The sequence below is a fragment of the Psammomys obesus genome, unplaced genomic scaffold (assembly GCF_907164565.1).
Source record: "Psammomys obesus unplaced genomic scaffold, mPsaObe1.curated_primary_1811, whole genome shotgun sequence".
Taxonomy (NCBI): domain Eukaryota; kingdom Metazoa; phylum Chordata; class Mammalia; order Rodentia; family Muridae; genus Psammomys; species Psammomys obesus.
This window is the reverse complement of record NW_026591086.1, coordinates 3,690,700-3,695,795: the sequence shown is the minus strand read 5'-3', so window position 1 is coordinate 3,695,795 and position 5,096 is coordinate 3,690,700. Positions and strand designations below refer to the sequence as shown.

The following is a 5,096-nucleotide window of genomic DNA, read 5'->3' as shown; positions in this document are numbered from 1 at the left end:
TGCTCTTCTCTGCAAGTGAAACTCATGGAGAGGTGAAGGGCATTGTTGCTCTCTGGGGATGTAGGCTGCCACTATGTCAAACATGGAAAGTTCAGCTTGGTTCTGTAGCTCACTCAGTCCCTGGGCTGCAGACAACAGCCTCCCACCTCTCTTTGGTTTGCATCTTGCATAGTTTAACTATAATGCAGCCATTTCCTATCCCCTCATGGAAGGCATCCCCAAAACACTGAGTTCCACTGGAGCAGGCATAAAGCAAAGTTCAAGATAGTAGGAGGAGTCTATGGAAATGGATTGGACCCCTGTTTGGCTAACTTGATGAGGTACTGTTGATTTGGAGATGATAGATTCGATTCCTGTTCACGGCATTCATCAGGCCCCTTCCTGACAAGATGGCTAGACTTGGGAACATGGATTCCTTTAGTGCAGAGGCACATTTTCCAGTTGGATATATATGAGTGACAAAAGCAGCCACCACACCCTCAGTGTTGCCCAAAACTTTGGGGTGTAAATGTGGCCTCCTCTTCTGAAACACATGTGGCTTACATGATGGAGTCACCACAGCTGTCAATACAGAAACACGCTTTTCACCTCAAAGGGAATAAGAGAGAGCTTATTCTGAAAGTAAATCTACATAACCATGGCCTAGAAATAGCAGTTGAGGTTCCCCCAAATACCTTGTTCTATGACAAAATTGGCTACATGAGATTTTTCATTAGTTATGGAACAACAACAGAAGTTGTTTCGAGTACAACGTCTTACAGGAAGGCAGGGGAAACTCTGCTATAGGTCAGAGTTAATAGCCAGCAGTCTGCCAAGAATACATTGTAAGGTTTGGGTAGTCACGAGGATGTGATGTCAGACGCAGGTCAGTGCAGAGTTTTCAGAGGGCCTGAAAGTAACCCAAGATAATTTACTCTGATTCATGTCATACTCTACAAACATAATCCCTTAAGTTCAGTCATTTGGCCTTGTAGTCTTGTCTGTCTGCCTTCCCCTCCCCCGAAGAACATACTTTATTAGCTCCTGAGCTTTTGTTCTCCTTCTGAACAGTTTTGGTTCCATGTAGTCACCCAGTCCAGCGGGCAGCAGTAAGACCCTCTTTGCTCCCAGCAGGGCGTCTCTTCGAACACTGGTTTGCCAATGTGCTGGTGAGTACCACCTCCAAAGGGCTGTTCTTCAGGATTCATGGCCACTCCCCTTACGCATGGCCAGCAGTTCCTCTTTGCCTCGTGCTTGTGGTAGGCACAGCCAGCCTTTAAGCCAGGTTTATCAATTCGTCCTGCACCAGCCACAACACTGACTGCAGCAGTGCTGTTGGTCGAGGAAATGACCTTCTTGGACCCTGAAGGCAACTTCTCTTGGGTCTTCTTGGTTTCTGCGTTGTGGGAGATGAATGTGGCATAGTTGGCATAGTTCCCGAGGCTTGTGCCATCTTACCCCTGTCCCCAGGCTTCTCCTCCGGACAATACTCAATAGTACCCTCAGGCATTGTGCCCACAGGCAAAACAATAAAAATTAAATCGCCGATATTCGGCTGGAGTACACAAACTGTCCGGTGTGGATTCTCTCTGAGGGGATGAACAGCTGCGTCGCTTCTTAAATTGGTAGAGATCACGAAAGACCACTTCCACAAGGGAAGCACTGTGGCTAGGGTCCTTTACAATGCCCTTAAAGTAGCAGTGTCGCTCAGCGAAGTTCACAGCATGCAGGGGCCCTTACAGTGTTTCCTATTCACGCAGAACACAGAAACTTTCCTCTGCCTTCAGATCACACAGCCCTTGTGGCAAGTCTGCTGGCAAGCTCAGTCAAAAGAGGAAATACTGGCCTTGTGGAATCTTCAACACACGTGCTACTTGCTCTTGTTCCTTTCTCCCTCTCTGCCTTCCTTTCCTCCTTGTTTTCTTCTTTTCTTTCTTCCATTCACACAGCATTGGGACAGGGTCTCTGGCAAAACCCCAGTCTAGGTGGAGGGGCTGAGTAAGCACTGGCCAAGATGGAGGAGGTCAGAGAGAGGGGGGAAAACAGAGAAAGGAGCCTGAAGAGAAAGAAAGGGAGTGATTAAATAACTCAAGGTGTTTTGCTGGCTATGGGACAGCCCCAGGCTCTGAACTAGGGGCCCACTCAGGCAAGCCCAAGGAAGGGGCTCTGCCCAGCTGCCCTGGGTGTCACTAGCTCTGCAGAAATAGGCTCATCTTGACCTTCCAGGTCCTGTTCTCTCCGGAGTCTTTTCCATCTCCTGGAGAACATTGCCTCTGCAGATGACTCATAGGGAAGGAACCGTAATGCTCAATCACCGAGCCCCGCTTCTGCCTCTCCATGCCTTCTGCTTTGTATTTCCTTCCCAGGGGCAATTTAGGCTCTGTTTCCGTGCTCCTGACCCCTCCATACAGTGCTTGGCTGCCACCTACATGGAAACCAACACTAACCTTTTCCCTAACTCATTGTTTACCTGAAGTGGGCTGTCACTGATAAATGCCATTCCCCACCTGGCTGCTAACCAAGATGAAAAGAGAAGAAAATTAGATCAACAACAAAAAGGCAGATCAGAGCCGGGCTCAGCCTCATGCTGTTTCTACAGATAAGTGGTAACTTCATGCCCTGCAACCGAGATGCCACCCAAAGGAGCGAAGGCTTTCTCTAACTGTGTCTGAAAACTGCTTAAGAGTGATACGGGAGCCAAGTGACTCAGAAAAGGCCACATGGGGAAAGCTCAAGTCTCCCTGAAGACGTGAATTGTTACGAATGCCCAGCAATCCACATGCAAATAAACAAATGCAGACCTGCCCGTCACAAAAAGTGAGCTCAAAATGAATCATACAACTAAATACAAGACATCAAAGGAAGAGTCCTGGGAGATAATGCAGGTGACCTTCACTAGGTCACTGGCTTTCCAAATACATCAGCAAAAACACAATTCACAAAGAAAAAAAAAATTGATAAGCGGGTCTTTGCTAAAATTAAAAACTTCTGGTCTGCAAAAGATAATGTCCAGATGCTATATCAAGACCGGAAGGAAACACTTTGCAAAAAGCCAGCAGATAAAGGACATAGGTCCAAAATCTACCCGCAACAAGAAAAGGAAGAGCCTCATTAAAATGCAGGCACAGTCCTGAACAGACACCTCACCAAACAGGATGTATGGATGGCAGATAAGCACTCGAGAGGATGCTCAGCATCATGTGCCCTCTGGGAAATGCAAATCAGAACAGCTACGATGCCACCACATACCTGGGATGATGGCCAGAATCCGAAACGCTGACAATCCCACCAGTAGGGGTGGAAGACAACAGGGAGCTCATCTGTGGGAATGGAAAGGGTACAGATCTGTGTTAGAAAATCACAACCCAAACCTGGGAAGGCTGCATAAGGTGGGAATCCAACTCCGTGACATTCTGACAAAGGCAGATGGGTCTAAGGAGACGAGAAGTTGCCAGCCAATAGTGTTGGGAAGCATGAATAGGGGCTACTACGGAGGGTTGGTTGTTGCTCTTGTTGATGCCGGGGAGCGGAGGAGCACGTGTCCTGCAGTGTGCATTGGTTCTCTCATTCCAGCACGTGGGATTCAATCCGGATCACCAGGTCTCACAGCAGGCATCTTTATCAGCTGAGGCACCTCACCTGCTCCATCTGTCTTTTCCAGCAAAAATTCCAAGTGTCCATCCCTGGAATGGGTGGCCACAGAGAGCTTCCCAACAAGATACTACCACCTGCCTATGGCTGCGGCCCAGATCCAAACCGTGAGCAATAACGACCGCTGATAGGCCTGAGCAACAGGAAACTAGGCAGATGATTCAGTGGTTAAGAATGCTACTGAGTTCAGGATCCAGCTATAGCTCTCCGAGGCATATATCCAAAAGATGCGCAAGTACAGAACAAGGACATTTGCTCAACCCTGTTCATAGCAGCTTTATTGGTAATAGCCAGAATCTGGAAACAATCCAGATGTCCCTGAAATGAGGAATGGATACAGGAATTGTGGTACTTTTACACAATGGAATACTACAAAAACAAGGGAATACTACAAAAACAAGGGAATCATAAGATTTGCAGGCAAATGGTGGGAACTAGAAAAGAGCATCCTGAATGAGGTATCCCAGAAACAGAAAGACACATAAGGTATATACTCACTTATAAGTGGATATTAGACATATAATACAGGATAATCATACTAAAATCTGCACACCTAAAGAAGCTAAGCAAGGAGGAGGACCCTGGGTAAGATGATCAATCCTCATTCAGAAAGGCAAATGGGATAGACATCAGAAGAAGAAAACAGGGAACAGGACAGGAGCCTTCCACAGAGGGCCTCTGAAAGACTCTACCCAGCAGGGTATCAAAGCAGATGCTGAGACTCATAACCAAACTTTGGACAGAGTGCAGGGAATCTTATGAAAGAAGGGAGAGATAGAAAGACCTGGAGGGGACAGGAACTCCACAAGGAGAGCAACAGAACCAAAAAAATCTGGGCACAGGGGTCATTTCTGAGACTGATATTCCAACCAAGGACCATGCAAGGAAATAACCTAGAATCCTGCACAGATATAACCTATGGCAGCTCAGTGTCCAAGTGGGTTCCATAGTAATGGGAACAGAGACTGTCTCTGACATGAACTCAGTGGCTGGTTCTTTGATCACCTCCCCTGAGGAGGGGGCCAGCCTTACCAGGCCACAGAGGAAGAGAATGCAGCCAATCCTGATGAGACCTGCTAGGCTAGAGTCAGATGGAAGGGGAGGAGGATCTCCCTTATCAGTGGACTTGGGGAGGGGCATGGGAGGAGAAGAGGGAGGGAGGGTGGGATTTGGAGGGCATAAGGGAGGGGGCTACATCTGGATACAAAGTGAATAAATTGTAATAAATAATTAAAAAAATAAACAATGTTACTGAGTGTGAGGACCAGAGTTCAAATCCCTGGCATCCATGTAAAATGCTCGCCATAGCTGTTTATGCCTGGTGACCAAAGCACTTCAGTGACAAATAGGTCTCAGGAACAATGCAGCTGTTCTCCACACAAGTAGGGCATCATCACTATGTTGGTCCTGGGAGAATTGGTGTGTGTGTGTGTGTGTGTGTGTGTGTGTGTGTGTGTGTGTGTGTG

At 47.4% G+C, this 5,096-nt stretch overlaps 1 pseudogene; it reads right to left on the bottom strand.

Moving 5' to 3' along the window:
- Nucleotides 1-976: 976 nt before the first annotated feature.
- The window catches only part of LOC129678892 (uncharacterized), a 77,335-nt pseudogene continuing 73,215 nt past the window's right edge, over nt 977-5,096 (bottom strand).